Here is a 25,004-nt window from a genome sequence, read left to right as displayed (position 1 = left end):
GCTCATTTTGGCAACATGTATTTCTCTAAAATTGTATCAATTTCTTCTAGCTTTTCTTTTTTAGAGAGTATAACTTTTGAAAATAGTTTTTTGTAATTTTTTGGATGGCGTATTTGTTGTGATTTTTCCCAAGGCATCCCTAATCTTGTTGATTAGGGTTTCCTCTGTTTCTTTTTAAATTATATTTGCCAAAGGTCCATCAATTGTATTTATTTCTTCAAAAAACCAGCTTTTCATTAATTTTAGTTATACTTTTCCTATTCACTATCTCGTTAATTTCAGCTCTTGATTTGGTTATCTGGCTCCGTCTAGTAACCTTAAGGTTCCATTTTTTCATGTTTTTCTAGCAGTTTAAATTGCAACATGAGATTATTTACTTGGTCTGTCTCTATTTGTTGGCACTGAGGGTAATAAATTTGCCCATCAGGACTGCTTTTGCTGTGTCTCACAAGTTTCTTTGTGATATGTCTTCATTTTCATTGAATCGTAGGAACATTTTAATTTCTTCTTTAATTTCTTCTGTTACCCAGGTGTTTCTTAGAAGTGTACTATTCAGTTTCCATGTATTTGAGTAATTTCTATGGTATGCTTTGTTATTGAGAACTAGCTTGATTCCACTTTGGTCGGATAGGATACAGGGGATTATGTCAATCCCCTTGTATTTGCTTAAGTTCCTTGTATGAACTATGATATGATCTATTTTAGAGAAAGTTCTATGAGCTGCTGAGAAGAATGTGTACTGTGTTGTTTTAGGGTGAAATACTTGGTAGATGTCAGTTAGTTCCGCTTAAAATATGGCCTCACTTAATTTGGTAGCTTCCTTGCCAATCCTCTGGTTGGTAGACCTGTCCTTTGGAGAGAGTAGGGTATAAAATCTCCTAGTATTATTGTATTTGGATCTATTTTATTCTGTAAGTTTGAGAGTATTTGCTTAACATATTTGGGTACTCCAATGTTTGGGGGATATAAGTTGATAATGGTAGTATCCTCTTCTTGGGTTGTTCCCTGTATTAATATGTAGTGTCCTTCTTTGTCTTTTTGTATTGATTTTAATGAAAAGTTTATTTTGTTAGATAGCCAGATAGCTACTGTTTTCTTTTTCTTTTTTTGGTACTGTTGGAGATTATTTCTTTTTTTTATTGTGAAAATACTGTACAGAGGGGTTACAATTACATGGGCAAGATAATGAGTACATTTCTTATCAAGTATTGTATAGCTACTGTTTTTTTGCTGGGGGCATTTGCCTGGTAGATAGTTCTCCAACCCTTCTCTCTGAGTTGGTTGTTATGTTTGGCTGTGAAGTGGGTCTCCTGAAGGCAACAGATGGATGGGTCTTGTTTTCTGATCCAATCTGCAGTTCATTTTCTTTTGATTGGTGAATTGAGACCATTAATATTTGTGGTTATTACAGAGAGATGCATTGTTTTTTTCCTGTCAATTTCCTGTTTTCCTAAGTTTTTCTTGTTTCCTTTCCTCCTATGCTAACTAAATTACATTTCTAGTAATCTATCTAATGAGGATCCCAGTTCCTATTTGCTTTCTTCAGTTTGTGTTCCCCTTCTTAGTATTCTTTGTAATGCTGGTATATTGTTTATGAATTCATTTAGCTTTTCTTTACTATTAAAAATTTTAGTTTCTCCATAGAATGTGAATGCTAGCTTTGCTGGGTATATCAGTCTGGGCTGGCAGTTATTGGTTCTCAGCCCTCGGATCATACTTTCCCAGGCCTTTATTGCATTCAGTGTTTGTGTGGAGAGATCTGCAGTGATTCTGATTTTTTTCCCATTATAGTGTAGCTCCTTCTTTGTTTTTGCTGCATGCCAGATTGTGTCTTTATTATTCAGATCTATCATTTTTACTACAATGTGCCTAGCAGTGTTTCTCCTGGGATACTGCTTCTTAGGTGTTCTTTTTTTTTTTTTTTTTTTGGGTCCGGTCGTGGTGCCTGAACTCTGGGCCTGGGCGCTGTCCCTCAGCTCTTCAGCTCACGGCTAGCGCTCTACTACTTGAGCCATAGCGCCACTTCTGGCTTTTTTCTTTTTGCTTATGTGGTGCTGAGAACCCAGGGCCTCAGGCATGCAAGGCAAGCGCTCTACCACTGAGCCACCTTCCCAGCCCCTTCTTAGGTGTTCTATATGCTTCTGTTATGTAGGTAAGATGTTCTCTTTTAAGATTTGGGAAATTTTCATTGATAATCTTGCTGAATAGGTGTTGCATTCCCTTGCTTTGATATTCTTAACTTTGTCCACTCCAAGCATACGAAGGTTAAACTTCTTGGCACTGTCTGCTTGCTCCTAAATTTCCCTTTGGCATAATTTAAGTGATTTTTCCATATCTGTGACTTTTTTTTTCCAGTAGCTTCATTTTGTCTTCTGTGTCTGACACTATAAATTCCATTTCATTCATTCTGTTAACTTTGACTTCTGTTGTGGTTTGCATGGAGGAAATTGATTCATTTATGGATTCTATGTTGGTTCTCAGAATATTAATCTCACCTCTTAGTGAGATGTGTACTGCATCTATTTTTGTGTGCATCTCCTGTTTGAAATCCTGAATCTCTTTTGATGTTTTGTTTCTGTGTTCTTTACATTTCTGATCTATTTCTCACTTTAATTCTTTAGTCATTGCCTCCAGAATCTCTTGGATATAGCTTTTGTCTTCCATTCCTGCTTTGCTTCCACTGAGACTATCCCCTGGGTGGCTGCTGGCTTTTGGGGGTAGTTTGCTATCCTGGGTATTGATAAACCTTGTAATTTTTCTCTGTGATTTTTGCATGGGGATTCAGGGATTATTGGAGACTATTCTGAAATTTTGTTTTGGTCAATAGGTGTCTGTCTGCTTGGTTGCTGGTTCTGGGATAGCTGAGAGAGTCTGTACTTAGTCTGTACTTGGACCAAGTGGGGGGACAGGTAGACCTCTAGCTGTTAATCTGACCATCATAGGGCTCTCAGCTGTCTACTGTAGATCACTGGTCATTCCAGCCTTCAAAGGGACAGAAGAGCCTAGACTGCTCCTGTTACTACTACAGTTGCTCTTGGCAGATTGGTTGTGCTGGGTGTACTCTCCCAGTTGCTGGAGTCTGCTATGAGCTCCTGATTCTTTTGTTTTTTGGTTTTTTTTTGGTCAGTTGTGGGCATGAGCTCTGGGCTTCTGTGCTGTCCCTGAACTTTCAGCTCAAGGCTAGTGCCCTACTATTTGCACCACTTTGGGCCCTTTCTGCTTATGTAGTGCTGAGGAATCAGACTAAGCCACCTTTCTACCACTGAGCCACCTTTCCAGCCTGAGATCCTGACTATTATCAGTTGCTGGTGGTCTGAGTTGTCCAAGTCTAGGCTTGGGCTTCTGGTTCTTCTGTCTTAGACACACAGGTCTTTTGCTGTCATAAGTGTGATTCCCAGGGAGTGTGGTTCCCTGCTTTCTCCCCTCTGCTGAGGTGTGTGCTCAGCTTCTGACTTCAGTTGGGAGGAATTGGTTGTATTGCTCAGGCACCCAATCCCCAGCCCTTATCCCAGCTCCTGGTTCCCCACCTGGGGGGCACACCAGTTGGACCTGTGCTGCTGTGTATCCTACCTGGATTATGCAGCCTCGAGTACACACTTCAGGTTTCTTCTGCTGTTGGCTATTGTGACTCACAGGTGCTGCAGTTCCTAGCTTGAGCATTTAGGCTCCCTTCCAGGGACGCTCTTGATCTAGCTTGGCCAGCTGGATATGCTCTACAGACTGGTGGACCACTCGAACAGTTCCAAGTTTTAGTGAGACCTGTATTCCAGGTGTTGGGGCAAGGGTCTGAGTCAAGATCTGGGGGTTCCCACAAGCTCTGGTCACCATTGAGGGGAGATACACTGTCCCCTGCAGGGTACTCACCCGGGAGCTAGTTGGGAACTCTTCAGATGTTGTTTCTGTGCGATGTAGGTTGCTGGTTGCTGCTGCAATTTGCCTTCAACTGAGATGCTTGTGGGCTGGGCTGGGTGGTGGCAGTGGCTGTGTTTCTCCTCTGTCTCTGCCTCTGTTGCTGCTGTCAAGTCAGCTCCACTGGCTGTACTGGTCTCTGGCCAAAGGGTGGTGGAGGGGTCTCCATGCAGGTTCTGAGCACTGAGGTTTGTCTCTGTTTGCACTCTCCAGATCAGCACCAGTACCTGAAGGGTCTTCTGCACTGGCATTCTGTGGGTAGAACCCTGTAATTCTGGGCTTCCTTCATGGCTTTGGTGGGATGGAGCCTTTCAAGTTGGCGGGTGAGGGATGGGGCAGGCTCCCAGCTCTGAGGTTTCACTGTTCAGTGTGATCAGAGGGTCCAACACTGGTACCTCAAGCATCTTCTGTGAGGGTGATCTGAAAATAACCCCTGTGTCTCTGGGGTCTCCGGTAGCCCACACATGGCTGGGCTGGCCGTGGCTTGATATGAAGCCAGCAAGGGTTGGGAGAAGGGTCTTCATGCTTTTCTGTTCTGAAATTCTTCCTTTTTTTTCTTTTTTTCCCCACTTCCTGTTTCTCTCTGGTTGCTCATCTTTTGTTGTTGTCGGTCTCTTGGGGAAATTAAGCATTAGAACTTGAATTCTCTTTTCGGTTGGAAAGAGCTGTGGTGTTTCCCTACTGTCCTGTCGCCATCTTGGTCCCCCCACTCGTTTTGTTTTGCATAAGGACACATGTACTTATAGCTGGCCTGAGTATTTCAGAACAGTGGATGCAGGGACTAGGCACGTAGAAGAGAGGAGAAAGATATGACTTGTTACTGTATATCTTTTTACATTTTTGTATTTTGGAAACATAATATTGTGAAGCTTTTAAAGATAATTTTTAATTTGTATTCATGGATTTATTTATAGTTCATTTATGAGTAAGAAAATATTCAAACATGATGTGAAACAGTGTCTATATGGTGGTATGACTTATATGTTTGCTCTACCAGATCATTCCCTATATCTTTTCAACAGATTTTTTTTCACAATCAAAATAAAACTTACCTCTTTATTATCAAGACCTATGAGCAACTACTTGGATAGAAATTTTTCAAAGTATACTGTGTACCTTTTACACTTTTTGTATTTTTAAACCATCATAATTGTAAAGTTTTTTTCTAGGGTGATAAACAGTTTTCCATTGAATATGCTTAGTGAATTCCTACAAAAATGGTGGGTCAAAAACCACTGAGTACAATCACATGGCTGTGAAATATCAGATCTAATATACAGTAAGGGAATGAGATATTACCTGGTTTCTGAACATCATTCAAGTCTAGGATAGGAGACAATAAAGAAATGCACTCAACCATCTTAGGCAAATAATTTCCAACTTAGAATTACATGTAAAGCCAAACTCTCAATCAATGGAATCCAACAATATAACAAATTAACCTTCCATGGGCCCTCTTTTAGGAAGCTATTGGAAAACAAGATGAGGAATAGGAAAAGGGAAAAGAGGACACAGAACCAGTAGACAAAAAAAATCTAGGAAATCACCTAGACAAGTAGAAATCACTAGATTATTCTCGAAGCAAATTCCAGGATGCCAGCAGAGGGCAACTGTGTAGATGAGATCAGGAAAACTAAGCAAACAGCAACTTAATCAAGATTATTACCTTCAGAGTATATATGTATATGTAAATTACAGAAAGATATAGACATATATTTTAATTAGAGAAAGAAGGAAAAAATCTAGCATGTATAATAATAATAACTGACTAGTACTAACTAATACTAATATCAACTAATATTAAGCTTTAGCTGTATTTGGACAAATATGATGGAGAATTAGGTATGAATATTTGAGGAGATAGAAAAAATTAGATAATTTATAAAACCAAACTATGAAGAAATAGATAAGCATATTACTGAGAACTACAGAAATCAATAAATAAGGGAACAAGACCAATTCTGGAGTCATTGCTTCTGGATGTACAAAGGAAAGGCAAATAAGAAATTTCTATTTTTCCTCATTTTCCTATTACAAGTACTCAGTAATTGCTGGGCATAGTGGCACATGCATGTAATCTTAAGTCCTCAGGAGGCTGAGATGTAATGATTAGGTTTGGAGTCAATCTGGGCAGGAAATTCTGTAAGACTTTTATCTTCATTTACCCACCAAAAATCTAGAAGCAGAATTATGCATAAATGGTAAAGTGCCAGCCTTGAGTAAAACAGCTCAGTGGCAGTGCCCAGGCACTGAGTTCAAGCCAAAATAACTGCATGTGCATGCACATGCACGCAACACATGAACAATACCTAGGTAAAGTAAGGCATAAATAACAAGTTTGAAAAGAAATGTACTTATTACCTTACTATGTAACTGTAACACCTCTGTACATCACCTTGATAATAAAAATATAAAATATTAAAAATAAGGAAATAACAATTATAAAAGTCAAAGCTAAAAGGGAAAGTGAAAAGTCTTCAACATCTTAACTTGCAGCAAAAAATATTAATCAGTAGTTTGTCATAAAAAAGATTTAGTTTCTTTGACCTGTTTAGAATAATAGAAAATTTGCAAACTATCTGCAATCAAGCACAACAATAGCAAAAAATGGAATGTTCTTCATAGGAAAAGATGAAAAGTTCATTCACTCTTTCTAGTTGCTTTCCAACCCATCTGTTTTATAGAACCCTCACTATCATCACTAGTAGTAGTTAAATGCAAGTGAAGGAGGATGTTCAGAGTGGGAATGAGGTGCCAGGAGATTATAGCCAAATGGAAGATCATTTTCATGGTCACATAACATTATTAAATGTGGAATTATGAAACACCCCATAACTTGACAGATTTTTACTGCTTAGAATCTTAAAATGACAACTCCTAATTTTTCCTAAGGTCAAAAGCATTTTTCTTATAGTAAGCATGAATTTTCCTGGTGATATACAATCCCATTATTCCACCTAATGTTTATGTGTGATTAGTAATTAATGGAAATCTCATTACCATCAATTTATGTCCTCAGTTAACTTGAGATTTTAATTGCAGATATATATATATATATATATATATATATATATATATATATACATATATATAGATATATATGGTTTTAAAATTACTGCTACATTTTTGAGGTTTTGTGCTTAATAAGGAAACAAAAGATTATAGTGATGGTAAAGAAAAAGTTATTGTTAGTGAGAAATATTTTTCCTCCAAGTTAATGTCATAAAGTAATTCTTCTTTTAGGTTTTTTTAGGTGTTATTAAATGTTTTTCATAATTTTGTTTGAGAATCAATTTGGCATAATTATGGCTTATTTTATTTTATAAATAGGATTATTTTCTTTTACTTGTTAATGTTTGCAAAAATGTGTTGCTTTGAAAACATAAAAAACTTAACCAAAGAAAAATAAACCTTTCTTGGTTCTCTCAGCAGCACTCAGATGGTAGGTCTCCTTCAACTGGATTCTCTAAGACACTCAGAACAGAGTTCTTTGAAAAGCAAATATGTAGAAGAGCAATAAAGTGTGTGTATGTGTATATGTGTTCATTTGTATTAAGCTATGAAGAGATACTTTGTAAATGCATTCAGAAATAACTTGTAACTACAAGCCTGGCACCGGTGGTTCACACCTGTAATCCTAGCTACTCAGGAGACTGAGATCTGAGGATTGCAGTTCAAAGCCAGCCCAGCCAGGAAAGTCCATGGGACTCTTATCTCCAATAAACCACTAGAAAACCGAAAGTGGCATGCTGCGGCTCAAGCTGTAGAGTGCTTGCCTTGAGCTGAAGAGTACAGGGGCAGCGCCCAAACCCAGTTCAAGCCCTACAACTGACCAAAAAAAAAAAAAAAGAAATGTTTTGTAACTACAGTAAATGCTAACATATTCTGATTCATACTTCTCCCAATTCTAGCTCATTGTTCCTTACTAAAGGGAAAAAAGAAAGGGAAGAATGAAGAAAGGAAAGGAATGTAGGGTAAAGAAGGAAAGAGAGAAGTAAGAAAGGAAAAAGGATGGGAGAAGGAAGGAAAGGAGAGAGAAAGCTAGCTATATGTATTTGCTCTCTGAAGGATCTTGACATTAATCAATATATTAAAGTTTGAGAAAACATGTAAAATCTTCCCTAGTGCTAGTATGAACAAACTAGCTCTAATGTGAAAAAAAAAATAAACTCAGACCAAAAACCTTGAAGAAATGTGGTATGCTTTCAAAAGGTATCAATAATAATAAAGGCCAACTTTGGCTGAGAGAGTGTTTTGTACTAGATCCAGTTCTAATAGATTTGGTATCCCTTCTTATTTAATTTGTACATATTTATCTATCTGTAACCAATTATCCTCTATTGTCTAGATAAATAAGCTGAGTGAGTAGTATATAACTTTACTAAAATCACATAGCTAGCAACAAACAGAGCTGAGATTTAAGTCTAAGGAGCCTGATTTGGAACACATACTCTTATTCACCAGGCTGTGCTGCCTTTTCTAAAAGTGGATGAATGTTATTTTTCCTGTATGAAAATAGAGCAATAATGTGGTCAAGGACTAGAAATGATCTCAGTGGTAAAACAACTTGCCTGACCAGCGGAAAGCCCTGGGTTCTACCCAGCTTTTACTTCCTTATAGTCTTGACAAGTTCTCTTTGCTAGAAGCAAAGTAGTAGAGGCTGAACAAATGCAGGAAAAAGTAAGGGCCTCTGACCCCTGACCCACCTCCTTCCCTATTGGGAGAGAGGTAACGTTGGCCAGAATTAAGAGCTGAGAGGGATTAAGGGCCTACATTTAAAACCTTATTCTGTCAATGAATGGACCAAGGTTCTGTGACTCTACTAAGCTTTGACTTATTTGTTTATAAATGGTAACAACAAAGCCTGTCCCAGAGACTGATGGTGGCCTTAAGTTAAGATGATATAGAAGGTACTCATCACAGTGACCAGCCTAAATAGTAGTGTAGAAATCACAGCTAGAATTGAATTGGTAAAATGGATTGAAATCATTCGAGTCCTGTGACAGTAGCTTTAAACAGACACTATCTGTGGCTCAACTCTTCATTATCCAGGATCATCTTATTCTTAAGCAAGTTTGACTATCATGGAGACAAATTATCTTAGAATCTCCACAGGTATGTTCAATGTTGATAGCCGCCTCCAGGGTCAGAAGATACCTCTTTGAAAAAATCCTAAAACATTTGAGTTGGGTGAGTGTTCACAGAGTTCTGGTCCAGTTCTGGCAAGGACTACATGGGATGTCTGACTTAGGAGCAACAGGGGGGATAAAATGTCCATATTGAAATGAGGGTAGGATGGGTTTTCCATAGGGAGTGGAGATGGATGAAGGAGGTTTGAAAAGAACAACAAATGCCCACTAAAAGTATTTTTCTCATGTTATGTCCCATGAAGAAACTAAAGGGATAGTATTGAATTAGTAGAGTTCTCCTTGCCAAGATGAACTCATATTATTTGGGTAGACCTTTAAATACTATGAAGACAATGGTAAGATTTTTTTTTCTCAAAGGAATACTAGCAGTTATTAAAGGTTTGTTTTGCACAATAAAATATTATAATATCAAGAAACTTTTATTTTTGACCAGTTATTTTTAAACTAAGCATTTTATTAGTAAATCTGTTTCTATTTATTTTCTAAAAGAGACATTTTTTGTGAAAATCTCTAGCTAGTATGTGGGGCATTTTCTTCCATCTCAATGCTACAATTTTCTGTTAATTGAGGGTAGCAACTTTTTACTTCATAATGGGATTTCTCTTTTTAAGAACTAACCCTCTAACCATATTTGAATGGTATAAAATGTTTTGGAATGTATAAAAAAGAGCCAACAGTTCACAAGGCAGTACCAAGGTGGTTTGGATGGTTGAACACAACATGCCAAAACTTGTAACTTACATGTATTTCCATCACTTTTTGTTGATGCTGGAACTTGACTTCATGATTTCATGCTCTTGCTTGTTTTGTTTTGTTTTTTCGTTAAAGCTAGTATTCTACCACTTGAGCCATACCTCTGCTTCCAACTTTGTGTAGGTCAATTGGAGATAAGAGTTTCATGGACTAACCTGCCCAGGCTGGCTTTGGATAAGGATCTCCAGATCTCAGCTTCCTTAGTTGCTAGAATTACAGTCATGAGCCACCAGCACCTGGCTTAAACGACTCAAATTTAAGAGACACTGATAAAGACTTCTTTTTTACTATTCAAATTTATAAATTGGTAAACTATAGCTATCGGACAAAATATGGACTGCCAATTGTTTTGGTAAATTAGGTTTTACTGGAGCACACACTGAATATTTTGGGATTGTCCATGATTGTTTTCCACTCTCAGGAATGGAGACATTGTGACAAAGATAGTGGGACTTGTAGGTCTCAAATATTTGCTGTCTGAACCATTAATTCGAAAAAGCCTTTCCACCCTTGAAACAAATAACATATGCTTCAAAAAATAAATGACAGGAAGGTAAAACAGGTCCTAAATGGGTTACAGTTACCAGTGGAAGTTGAGGAGGGAAAATGAGTGGAGAGAGAGTATGGCCAAAGCAAATGTGTGGAAATGGAATGATGAATCTTGTTGGGATTGCTTTGAGAAGGACATGGAAGAACGAGGGGGAGTGATGGAGGGAGCAAGTCTGCTCAATGTATATTATACGCATACATGGAAAAATTAGAATAAATCCCATTATGCTAATAAAAACTGTGGAGAAAATGTTACCTTCTTCATATGTTGACAATAGAGGCCATCAAGGTCTTAAAGCAAAAAAAAAAAAAAGGATTATGCTAAAATACAGAAAAGTAAAAAAGCAGGATGCCCTTTTTTTTCCTGACCTGAATCCATAATATTATATAGAATTCCTCACAAACATTGATACTAATGATATCAATGTTAAAATGATCTTACACTTGTTTTGCTGAATTGTGAAATGTACACTGTTGTTTTAAAACCTCACAGGTGCTTCTATGGGTCTTGAGATAATCTAGCAACAAACAGGGGTGGTTCTGAAACACTACAATGATATTTGAGACTCATATACCAGTAATCATTGTCATGAAGTTCTCATGAATATTTATGATTTCCTTCACTCAGCCTTAAGGTTTCCTATGCTCCAATGGATCTGTGTTTGTAAGGATGTAGGGGTGTGTGTGTGTGTGTGTGTGTGTGTGTGTGTGTGTGTGTGTGTGTGTGGCTGAGGCTGAGGAGAGAAAAAACCATTCTGAGCTAATGTCTCAAAGAATCCGTAAATATGCCAAATTCACATGGTTGCTTTCTTCCTGTTTCTTTTATTATATACTGACTAGAGATCATCACAGATTCTTCAAACTATGACAGGCCACCTTGGATCTAGTTGTACAATTATCTTGTATTTTTGTTTTGTTTTGTTTTCTTTATTCATGTAATTCATCTCCTTTTCTTTTTTAATTTTTATGTATTTATATTTACATATTTAACTGTACTTACTTTGTAATAGTACCTGACCTTAAATTCAGGGCCTCTTGCACTCACTTGACCATTTTACCCAGGGCTGGTGCTCAACTGGAGCCACACCTCCAGCTCTTTGCTGTTTAACTGGAGATAAAAGTCTCATGAACGTTTCTGCCCAGTCTGGCTTCAAACTGTAATACTCAGATATCCACCTCTTTATTAGCTAGAATTATAGGCATGAGCTGCAAGTGCCTGGCTCTATCATCTTTCTTGATGCGTTCTTTTTTTCATTTTGATTAAATCCGTTCCAAAAGCACATAAGTATTCTAAATTAATTCTCTCCTGTTTACACCAATTTCATTCATTATCTTCACAATAAACTCCTTGACAGCTCTTCCTATATATGCTTTCTTCCAGATTTAGAGAATTTAATGGAATCATTCTCTCTTGAATCCACTTTAGTCTGGCTTTGGAGCTCCCAGCTCATCACACCACTCAAACTATCCTCTCTTTCTATATATGCCACATAGCTCATTTTTACATTTAATTTTCAATACTTGTTTTACTCATTCTCTTATTAAATTTTATGATTATATCCCAACACCTCCTTATAACCCTTCCTTTACTTGCCTCTCTTCTGGGTTTCTTCTAGGCTACCTAAAATTACTCAGTCACTGAGGGACTAAGCTCCATTTCGTTGACTTCTGGATAGTAAAAACCCAACATTATTCTCCCCACATTATTCTATTGATGTCATTCCCTCTCATAAGGTTAAATACTGAATAACTGCTCCCCTGGCCCTTAGTTTTCAACTGGCATAAATGAAAGCATGCCTTTGATATCTTCCTTTGGGCTGAGAATGCCCCTTTTTTTTCTCACATAATCTAGACCTCTGTTTTCTTACTTGTTCTGTTATTACATGGGTCTGTCATGCTGATGGCCTCATATCAGAGACCTGACCAAAAGCTTTATGCTTAGAATCTTCAGTAGGTTAACATGAATGACAAAAGATCATTCTTTCATGGGAAAAAAATCACAGAACTTGACAAATCACACTTTTAATCCTAGCTACTCAGGAGGTTGAGATCTGAGGATCACTGTTTGAATCAGCCTGGGCAGGAATGTTCATGAGATTCTTATCTCCAATTAAACAGAAAAAAACCAGCAATTGAGGTATGGTTCAAGTGGTAGAGCTGTAGTTTTGAATGGAAAAAGCTAAGGGACTGCTTCTAGTCCTTAAGTTCAAGCCTTAGTACCAGAATATCCATATCACAGAATTCACAGATCAAAGAACATATAGCTTCTGATTGAGGAACTCAATTAAAATGCAAGCTCAAGAAATAGGCTGGTATTACTATGTGTAAGACTACTCATTACAGACTTAGACATGGCTTCCATTAAGAAGCAACACTGGAAGTTTGTAGTATTGACCTATAGGATACAGTACATCTTCTGAACCTGAACCCAATAACTCAGCACTTTTTTATCACATAGAATAGTCTGCTAGAAATAAGAGAGGTTCCATTCACTATGACAACATGTAATTCATTCATAAAAGTTTTGTGTTCTGTACCCGTAAATGTATTTTTCCTAATTCCTACTTTGCAAGAGAAGAATAAATGATGAAAGACAGACTAAAATGCCTTTTAGCAAAAATATGGACACTAAAAATTCTTACCCAAAAAGCTAATTTAACTCTCTAGCTTAAAAACTTTACTATTAAAGCTATGGTTGATAGAAATAACATTGACTAATGGAAGAAATTACAAATATTAACACTTGTCTTGAACCCAATTACAAAACAACTTCATATTTTTCTTATTGTTCATCTATGTATTAATAATACAATATTTTCTCAGCTTCATGTTTTTCTTTATTACATTAGGGATTTTAACTTATAGAATATTCAGGTAGGATGTAAATGAATTAGAAGAATACAACAGAGAGATAGAAATACTGATTGATAAATTTGTCTCTGTCTTGAAAGGGAAAAAAGGAGAAAGTATTGTGTGAAGATAGGCCAAAACAGGCAAAAATCCATCCAGAATCTTCTAATCAGGTTTCACATAAAATATAGTCTATACCTTGGCCTGAATGAATGTACAAGACCTGCTTCCAAGAATCACCTTGGACCTTCTCTCTGACCTCTTTCTTGCATGCTCTACTCCATTCACAGTGGCCTCCGCAGGTTCCCTGGGGAACCAAGCACAATTTTGACTTAAGGCCATGACATGTGTGATCTCTTCTGGACTCTATCCATTTCCATTGAATCTCTATAAGTTCTCCCTAACAGGGCCTTTCCTGACTCTTCTTTCTGACACGTCACAACATTTCTCTCTGGCTCTTTCTCCACTGTATTTTTCTGCTTAGCCTATCTCCCTGTTACAGACCAGCCTGCTACTTTTGATTCCTGATTTGAGCAAAACCACAGAAAAGCCCCGTATCTCAAAACTACATAGAATTTGTAGGGTAAGTTATTGTGGGTACATCTGTTTGCTTTTTATGTTGTTTTAACATAAAAATCATTAAGGCTTCTTCCCCAGTGATTTCACATGCACTTACTTATTCTGCAGAGAGTGATATAGGAAAAAGAGAGACAGTGAGAGAGTGAGAGAGAGACAGACAGAGAGAACAAAGATGCATCTGTGGCATTTCATTATCACCAAATTTTTGATAAGGTGACAAGAATTTTAGGGAAGAAATGGCTCTTACAAGATCTGATTTTAAATATGAAGTTAGCACATTTCAGCATAAGTTACTGGTTGTCTCAAAAGCTGCTTGCTTCTCACACAACATTAAAGTTTTTGTGGTGCAAAGTTATCTAAATAAAACCTTGATTCACTAATTCTCACATTTTAAGAAAGCTAGATGTGACTAAATTCTAAACTATGGATGCAAAAGGTGATGTGTCAATTTCTGGGTTATTCTTACACTGTCATTGTATGATTGAATACATTTATGTTTTGTTTAAATTGTTATCATTTTGAGTCTCTTCCACAAATTCCCAAACTGTACACTGAAAATACTTGAGTGCTTTAACAGATTCTACACATCTGTCAAAGTTGACTCTTGAGAAAAACCAGATAGTTTATTATTATTATTATTAATTATTATTATTACTATGCACTTGTACAAAGGGGTTACAATTCCCTAAATCAAGTCATGTTTTAGATTTGAACTTTGTTCATAGTTTTTAGCTGTAGGGTCTTGGTTGAGTGAACTTAGACCTCATTGTGACTGCAGGAAATCTGGACAGAAGTAATTCTATCACCCAGGTTCGTTCCTAATGTGATTAGCTGTTTTCTGTTCCTCCTTAGTACAGAACCTGGATCTCCATAAGCTCTCACTAAGCAATACTAATAGTGCTTATTTAGTAATGACCCAAGCCATCTCTGCCTTTAGCCTCCTTTTCATCATCTCTGAGAAGTATTCTTTGCAGAAGTATTCTCAGCAGTTGGTGGGACAGTTTATGCTTGAGAGAGAACTGTCTGTACTGAGAGTGTTTTCTGATGTAGTTGTGTTTGTGAGTCTTTGAAGCAAGGATGGATTATTCTGCCAACATTTTGTGAGGCTGGTCTGATTACTCAGAAAAGAGTCAAGAACAATATTTGTTCAATGCCAAGGTGGATAAAACAGTAAGTCAAGAAACACATATCAGAGGTATGCTGGGGTACACAGGTGTTTCTTTTTTGAAGTCATAAAATGCTCAGTGATTTTACTTAGGTGTAATGTGATTCAATCTTTTTGAGGAAATTGAGAAAAAATTGGGTTTTCCATTCTAAATGTTGTAGGGTGAAAGAAAACATGCACAGTGGGAACAGAGTTAGAAATGGAAGTTATCAGGATGAAGAATTATATTACAACACTTTGGACCTCAACAGTCAAGTCAAGCTCAAGTAGATCTCTGATCACAGATATCCCTCTTATCTCTGGAAAATCTGACCACAATCTCTCTGGTGCTTTCCTTGTACAGCGTACATGTCTTCTTTTTATTTGCTATTGTATTGTTCTGATCACTGTCTGCTTATAGGCACTTTTCCCTTCTTAGAATGTGAGTTCCCAGTAGGAGGGCATCTGTTTTATTTTTCACTATACCCCATCTTCTTGTAAAGAATTTAAATGTTTGCAGAATGAATGATATCAAATAATAGGGTGATTCCTACTTTCCCTTTCAGATCCATGAACAAGGAAGGAAGGAGATACATGTACTTATAATAAGTGACAAAATATAAAGATAGAAAATCTTCACCATGCCACTGAATGCCACTTGCAGTGATCACATCTTCTCCATTATGGCTATGCTTTGTCAAACTTGCCAATGGTAGCTGAATGCTGGGGGCTTGTACCTGTAATTTGAGCTACGGAGGCGGCTAAGATCTGAGGATTGATGTTCAAAGTCAGCCTAGGCAGAAAAACTTGTGGGACGCTTATCTCCAATTAACCATCAAAAATCTGGAAGTGGAGGTGTGGCTTCTGTGGTACCAGAATACTCACTGAGTAGGAAAAGGTAATCAGGAGCCTGAGAACCTGAGTTCATGCCTCAGTACTGGCACAAAAAGAAAAATTACTAATTGTGAATCACTCAATCAAAGCTAGTCTTAGTTTAGAGGGATTACAGAATTTTTATACATAGTAATTTTATTAGTATATTCAATTGTACTGATCAATAGAAGCAGATTAGAGTTCCAAGAATGGAAAGTGATGTGTGGAATCTTTAGCTTCTACATTACATTCTCCCTTTCTTCTACTTCCCATGATCTGTTGAATTATTTATTTTGTTTAAATTAGTGGAAATCTTGCTTCAAAATACACAAGAATATGTGAATTAGTTATTGTGGAATGCAGAGAACAACATCATGGGAATTGTTTCAGTATCCATGGAAATCGTATATGTTGTAAGAGTAGATATCCTTCGGCAATTTTTACTCTTCTTCCCCAAGAAATTAGTATATTCAAAGAGATTAGAAAATTTGATTTTACAATAGTCATATAGTAAAGAGTTATTTAAAAGAGTTATGTTCACATGAAGTCATTGGTTTATATGGGTGAATATAGCAGTGGCAGGGTTGTTCCCAAGAAGGAAGAGACAGGTGGGAATGTAAAGCGAAGTTCTGAACATTTTTGTAACAGAAGCTGGCCTTTGAGATTATTTATACCCCTTGTAACTACAAATGGGACCAAAAGAAACTGTTAACTCCATAACTGTCAAATGCACAAAACATGATTTTTAAAATTATTTTCTTTTTTATTGAGGCATTAGGGCTTTTGATCTTAAAATCTGATAGAGTTCATCTATGTCAAAGAAAATGCAAATAATATTCAAACAACTTGGGAAGGAGAGTATGTGTAGCTTAGGAGCAATTTATAATAGAATAAAAAAGCACAGTGAATGATGTGCAAAAATACCACATTTCTTAGCTACGTACCAGTGGCTCATGCTTGCAATCCTAGCATCTCAAAAGCCTGAGATCTGAGGATCATGGTTTCAGGCCAGCCCAGTCAGGAAACTCCATGAATCTCCTGTTCCTAATTAACTACTAAAAAAGGCAGAAGAGGAGCTATGGCTCAAGTTGTAAAGCACTTGTCTTGGGCAAAAAAAAAGCTCATGGAAAGTGTCCAGGCCTATATTTCAAGCCTTAGGATGGGTGCACGTGAGCATACATGCACACAAACACACACACACTCACACACACACACACACACACACACAAACCTGTCATCTATTTCTATTGATGGATGTTTCTTTGCAAAGCAGTTTTCACTTTCTAATAAAATGAACCAAGATACTACAAATTCAAACTTTTAAAGTGGTAGAAAAAGACACATGAATCTATAGAGTTTTTTGGAAGACTTAAGTAGACCCACGGGACAAGGGAAGTTGACAAAACTGCATGAAGAACACAAATATCCAATCGTTTAGTATATTTTGGGTTAGCATCTATATTGGTTTTAATCGTCAGCACAGCCTTTTGTTTTATAACACCTCACTCACAGCAACAAGTAAATCACATCTCTTCCAAGTTTTTTTTTCATATTATTACTGTGTCTATTGACCCTGACTCAAGTATATACTAGTTGCATTTGGAATCTGTGTCAATATATAAGGCATGTGAGGGACAGTGAGCAGATGTAAGAAAGCATGGAAAGGGGCTGAAGTGGTGGCAAACTGGGCACAGTGATTGGGAGAACAAGTTTGAAGAGAAGCAGGTATGGGAGTGACAAGGAAAACTTGAGCAGTACCATACTAGGAAGACTAGGAAGACACTGTGGCCTAAGGCAGAAAAGAATTTGGCCAAGATCTATATACAAACAGCAGATGTTTTGTTTGCCTAGTCTACTTTGGTACTATATACCATCACCAAACTTGATTATGAAACTTGATTGCATTTACTAATGATTAGCAAATGATTTGATTTGTGGAAAATACTACTTTTTTAAAAAAAACAAGGCAACTCTGTTCTTATATCAATAACCAAACCCGAAAAGGATTAATTTATCATTAGGACCTTAATTTGATGAGTTATTTTTTAAAATAAGTTATTTTTATTGTGAAAATACCATACAGAGGGGTTACAATTACATGAGCAAGGTAATAAGTACATTTCTTATCAAGCATTGTTGTCTCCTCCTTTGTTTTTCCCTTACCATCCCTGCCTTCCCATCTCCACGACTACTCTCCCCTTCTCAGAGCCCCCCCAACATTGTGAAGTTCGTTTTTTCAACATTTTTGTACATTTCATTGTTGCAATGGATCCACCTTTATCCCTATTTAAACAATTTGTTTTTTCCCTTCCCCTCCCCAAATTATACTATTTTTTGAAGCTTAATTGTATTTGTTCAACAGTAATTTCAAAAATTAGAACAGGGTTTTTTTTTATAACTTCCTGATAAATGAAGGAGTTAGTTCTGATTTTCTACTTAGCTAAATTCTTCCCATAAATGGCATACTGGGGAAGAGAAAAGTGTCTAGATCTAGAGTATTGTATATCATTTACATGATGTTGGGTCAGTTTCTAGTCTTCCAGCTACTGTTTCATCTCCAAAGTGGTGATATGGTAGCCTCTTCCTCATCAGTAGCTAATATAATAAAAGAAAGTTATGACTAATGAGTTTTGTTCATTGCCAGATATAATTAACACAGGATAAATGTTATGCGTTAGAATGATCCTTCTGGATCATTCTAAGCAACTCTTTGGTGGAAATGCCATATAAGAATAAGAAAGTCTGTCCAAATGTCCTGCTTCCGAAGGCCACAAGTGTTTCTTCCTTAAAGAAAAAACAGCTATGACTTAGTATTTACTTAATTTATGTTCCCCTGATCCTAGATAACTTAAAGTACATAATTTAGGCCTCCAGAATGTTCATGTCTCTCTTCATATAGAAAATAACACTGTGTTCCACAGCATTATTGTTAAATTTTTGAAGTAACAATTTTAAGTGGTTTAGAAAATACCAAGCTCTTATGCCAAATTAAATGATATTGACTAAAAATATTAAAAATACAAATAGCTTAGATAAAATGGAGAAATTATTTAGATTTTCTCCACCATACTGCTAAAGACATTCACATTATAGCCCACTTATTTTGATTCATTTTATTATCTCTATCTGAGCCATTATAAACAGATAAAATAATATATTCTTGAATAATATATTCTTAGGCTGATATTAACCAAATATGTGAGATCAACTCCACAATAAATGCCAAGCATTGGTTTTAGTATAATAGATTTTAGATGATTTTTGCTAAAATTGTCTTGCTTTCTTAGAATGCTTTGGGAATTGTTTTTATCATGAGAACATAAATTCTAATTTGTATGCTAACAACAGATACTACTATTGTGCATTTCTTTTTGAAATATACACAAATTAAAAAAAAACATTTTAAAGGCATAGCCATAGTTTTATTTAAATGTGATTTTCAAGAAAAGCTAACACCTACACTCTAACCATAAAAGAAAAACAACTCCAGGGGAGACAAAAAGAAATCCATTTTTCAGCTTCAAACTAGGGAGAAACCATCTGTGCTAAATCACAAAACAAATGCACTAAAAGTTTATATCAATATACACATGGGAAGAAGGTTATTTACTCTGTGGAGGAAAAATCCTTGTTATATTTAATCATGTGAATTTCATGGGCATATAGACTTCTAGGCCATTTTCATGTTCACACAAGGATGCTAAAATTTTTTCTTCTTAAAGGCATATACTCACTGAGCACTGGCGACTCACATCTGGGATCCTAGCTACTCAGGAGGGTGAGAGCTAAGGATTGAGGTTCAAAGCCAGCCTGTGAAGAAAAGTCTGTGAGATGCTCGTTTCCAATTGACCAAAAAAATGCCAGAACTGTAGGTTTGGCTCAAGTAGTGCCAGTTTTGTGGAGAAACAAACAAACAAATAGGAAAGAAGGCAAGGACTGGAATTAAAATTCTAGTAACAGTTCACAAAATAAAAGGGCATACATTCAGTCCAGTGTCAATTAAATCCCCAAGTTGAGACAAAATCATTTGAGTCAATTTGGCTGAATGTATTAATTCCTATCTGACAGATTAAGGACTTTAATTGTTGAAACGAAAGTTATACCACATCAATTCATGTCTTTTCCTAGCTAGTTCTTTCTCTCTAGCCATTTTTCATGTTACCTTTTCTGCACACTAACTGATTCTACTTATGGACTTTCAAGCCTAACACATGTTAACTAAGGAAAAATATACACAAACACTACAGCAAGTACTTTAGAATATGTCACAATCTTTTCATTTTAAATCAGTTTGCTGGTATACTTACACTTATGTATGAGTATGTATATTTTACTAATGGGTAGATGTTTATATACTTAGTACAGAGTGAATTTGGTCCCTTTTGGACTTATGTAAAGTTATGCACATTTATAAGTTTTAAATGCTTTTACAGTAACTCTATTTTGTGCCAAGAGAGTCAGGACAGCTTCTTAAAGAGTTACAAACTGCCAGTATTTTCACAATAAAGAAAACTTATTTAAAAAAAGCTACAAACTGCTAGGCATCAGTTGCTCATGTCTATATTCCTAGCTACTCAGGAGGTTGAGATTGGAGGATCACAGTCTGAAGCCAGACAACTCAGGAAGGCCTGCAAGACTTATTTCTAATTAGCTACCAAAGAGTCAGATGTGGAGGTATGGCTCACATGGTAGAGTACTAGCTTTCAATGAAAAGCTAAGGAGGGTACAAGGCCCTGAGTTTAAGCCTCCATATTGTAGAAAAAGAAAATAAGATCACAATTGGATCGAAAATGATTTGCTAAAGTCTGAAGATTACTGATTTTATAATTAATAACTCCTTACAAAGAAGTTTTCACCTTCACAGAAATCTTTGTAATCAACCTTTGACTCTATGGTGCTAGCTTAAATCAGAATTTTATTGCCTTGGAACAGACAGAAATGGGTCTCCATTTGACAAGATTATGAGGTTTAGCTGGAGTGATGCACTTCTAAAAATCAAAATATTTCTCAAAACAGTTTAATGAATAATGGAATTTCACTCCAAGTTATACTCAACAATGGGGAGTAGCTTGTCTTGTATAAATAGGATAAAAGAAAAATGGGAAGATTGAAGCATTAAAGAAAGTTATAATTTTTTGGGTTTTATTAAACATGGGCTAAAATGTATTGTAGGAATTACAATGGGTTTTGCCATAAGAATCTGCATAAATGAATTCTATACCCCGGTCTACATTGTATTCATCAAAATCTGTTACATGCTGAGATAAGTCTAAAATACATTCACTTTTTTCTTTTAAAATCTCATTCCATCAGAATAACTTTGTATTTCTTCAGTAGTCTTCATGAATACTTTTAACATTCCTTTCCATTTTGTAAATGAAAAGCCAGCTTGCTACTTAGTTATATGTAAGTTTCATAAAGTTTTATTTCTGAAATAACATTACTCATAAACTTTCCTTTTCCTCATGCATTGTTACTTTCAGTGGAATATCTGTCATTGATCTACATCGTGTGTATTGTGGTGTACTAATATAAACATTTGCATATAGCTTAATATGTCCCCAAATTATTCAAACTATCCCAGAAAACTTCGTATTTTAAGCTAGGTGCCAGTGACTTACACCTGTAATCCTACCTACTCAGGAGGCTGAGATCTGGGACTAGTAAGTAGTTGGAAGCTAGTCCAAGCAAGAAAGTCTGAGACTCTCACCTCCAATTACCCAGCCAAAACCTGGAAGTTGAGCTTGAGCTCACATAGTAGAGCACCAGCCTAGAGTGAGAAATCTAAAGGGGAATACTTAGGCTGTGAGTTCAAGCCCTAGTACTGAAACACCACACACACACACACACACACACACACACACACACACACACACACACACACACACACCACCACCACCACCACCACCACCACCACCACCCCCCCCACCACCACCACCAATACCAACAAAACTTTATTTCTTCACTCACTACTCAGGCACAGATACCTTATACTGACCTGGTGTCTCCTTACTCTGGAAGTTTGTGAGGGAGACACAGTTGATGGTGAATGCCATGGATGATAGGTTATGACAATATTTGAATCTAGTTTGTCCAAAGCAACTTAAATGGAATTGTCCTCTATACCTCTAAAATGCATGGTTTTTATTGTGCAGATTTGCTAAAATAACAATCCATTCAGCTCAGGATTATGTGTTTAGCAATACCTGCTGTTCAAGAGTATATATTGCTTTAGGAATAGTTTTTCATTTTTATATTCATTGAGTTTTGGGTAAATTAGTTATCTTAACATCAAGACCACAATAAGGATCGTAGCTAGGCACCAGTGTCTCATGTCTATAATCCTAGCTACTCAGGAGGCTGAGTCCTGAGGATTAAGATTTGAAGCTAGCCTGGGCAGAAAGTCTGAGACTCTTATTTCCGATTAACCAGAAAAAAAAAGCCAAAAGTGGAGGTATGGCTCATTTGGTAGAGCACCAGCTTTGAGTGAAAAATTCAAGTAAGAGTGTAAGTCCCTTAGTTCAAGTCCCATTATCAGCACGCGTGCGCGCGCGCGTGCACACACACACACACACACACACACACACACACACACAGAAACTATATGATGCACACACCTCCAGTTCTTCCTAACCAAATTAGATGTTAGTATGTTCTAATATGATCAAACTCTATATGATGGTATTGTCCTCAACATGACACTTGTGCTGTAGTCAGTTGGCAAGTGGAAGAAATCAAACCATGTCTTAGTAGAAGACACATATCTCAAGGATTTAGCTAGCATATCCCAACAGAGCTAGCATACCGATTTGCACATAATGTGTATTCTGAACATCCTAGAAAACTTAGAAGAATGGAACTTATAGATGAGCATGTCAGCTAATGTGACTCTCTCACATGAACAATGATGCTTGCACACAGACCTTTGCCTTGCTAGTTTGTTATAAAGACTTTTCCTATGCATAGCTAGCTCTTAATTTTCAAAGATTCTACTGCAGTGTTCTTTCTTCTACAAAGCTGTCCTCATTGGAAAGCGGAAGCAATCTCCTCAGGTCCAGACACATGCTACCAACTTCAGTTTACCCTGTGCCTTGAAATTCAGATTGTTTATAGATGTTACTTGTTACATTAAGCAGAACTCTTTGCATGGTTGAATTTTATTCTTTTTTTTCCATACAAAGCATCTGCAATAGCATGTGGCACAAGACAGCTGTTCCATAAATATCTTTTCAAAGAATGAATTAATGAGTGAATATTTAAGCCATTCTGAACTCAGGTCTTAATTCTGACCTGTTTTTACAAAAAGCCTTTGTACTTCAGCATTTCTCCCAGAAACAAATTTATATAAAGTTATGTAATAGTATAATATATATCCAGAAGCCTGTAGCAATGTTTCAATATGGAAGAAGATGGACAGAGATAGGAAGAACTTTTTTGGAAGAAGTGGTATCTCTACCAAGTTCAAAATTAAGAGAATTCAAAATGGCTCCTTCATTACTAGAAGTAGAGCATCATTGAACACCAAGACTTGGGAAATCCATAAACCCCTAGGAAATAATAACTGTGTACTTACTGAGGAGGAAACACTTGGACAAATAGATTGAGAGAAATAAGGATAGCAACAAATTATAGAGAATGAGAATGGTTTCATGATACAGGAATGTGTAAATGAGATAAAAATCATATTAATTTGTCAGTAATTCACTTACAAATAATTATTTGATCTTAGAAGAATTATAGAAAAAGATATAAATGAAGCAAAATAAGGGAGAGTTTAAGATTTAGGGTGGTTCAGGCATGATAGAGGGCCACATTATAGACAAGATTATACAAATCAAATGTAAATTCTCTTTCAGAGCTGCCTAACAAGATGCTAGATTCATTTTAAAAGTTGGCTTTAATAATGTTAGATTGCCCAGAGCAACCCAACAAACTAATTGGTGAAGCAAGGACATAAATTTAAGTCTTCTAACACTGCACTGTCTATTCATTGCATAATGTTAGAATTATAAAATACACTAGGTAAGTTGTTGGAAATATATGGTACCTCAGTACAAATCACATAATCAAAAACATTTTGGTTTTCTTCTAAGAAAACATTACTCAAATTCTGCATTTGGACATTATAGAATGTATATTGTTCAATTTTTTATGTTAACACATCTAGAAAGCTTCTTCTGTCCATAAAGAAAAAAATATTGGTTTTTAAAAACATGCCATTAAATTCTAATGATTTTTTTTAGAATAAAGGAGAATAAAAGGAAGGCTTTCCTCTCTAGAGTTAGATACATCATCTAAAAATTGTAAGGTTTTACTACATTGGCTCCCAGTGAAGACATTTGCCACAAGAAGCAAAATAATTCCAGGATATATATACACAAATATCTCAGTTGAATTCATTTTATATGGTAGAATTCAGTAATGAACTTCCACCTGTCCTCTTCAGATAGACAAAAAAACACTATGAGTTAAAAAAAATACAACAAAAGAAGAAGTAAGACAGTGCAAAGAAAGTAAAATGAATAGAATTAGAATAAGACTCCATGTGATTTACAGTGATTTGTATTTTGAAAGAATGATATATACTAACAATGATTTTACATATCAATTATATGTCAGCAAATATTTCCAATGAAATGATTGAACTTAAGAAAATTTAGATACCAGGAAAATAAGCATGTGACAAGTTACATAGTATAAGAAAGGTATAGGTTATGAAAATTTGCATTGGATATTACTTAAGTTAAATCTCTAGTGGGATTGTTCTGCATTTGAGGCGAAGGGAACAGTCAAGCTAAGTACCTCCATATGAGCTGCTTAAGATTTCACAAGTTCCTTTATATAACAATACTACATAATTGACAGTGCTAATGTCACCAAAGACCTTAATATGATAGTAAAGTACATTTATTACAGGATTTTTTAAGTGAAAGTATCTCTCATGCCCCTGTTAAATAGAGCCAGAAGCTGAGTATGTGGTGTACTCCTGCAATACCAGTATTCAGGAGGCTGAAGTACTTTATCAACTCTATGACCTTGCAGTGGTTATTTAAACAATTTGAAACTCCATCTCCTTCTCTCTCTAAAAGGAAGAGTAATAATACACATCTCCTAGATTTTGGGGAAAGACTAAATGAAGTAATACATACAAAATTCAAAATTCTTGGTGAAAGAATGTGTGTGTGTGTGTGTGTGTG

The sequence above is a fragment of the Dipodomys ordii genome, unplaced genomic scaffold (genome assembly GCF_000151885.1).
Source record: "Dipodomys ordii isolate 6190 unplaced genomic scaffold, Dord_2.0 Scaffold110, whole genome shotgun sequence".
NCBI lineage: Eukaryota > Metazoa > Chordata > Mammalia > Rodentia > Heteromyidae > Dipodomys > Dipodomys ordii.
This window is presented reverse-complemented; position numbering follows the sequence as displayed.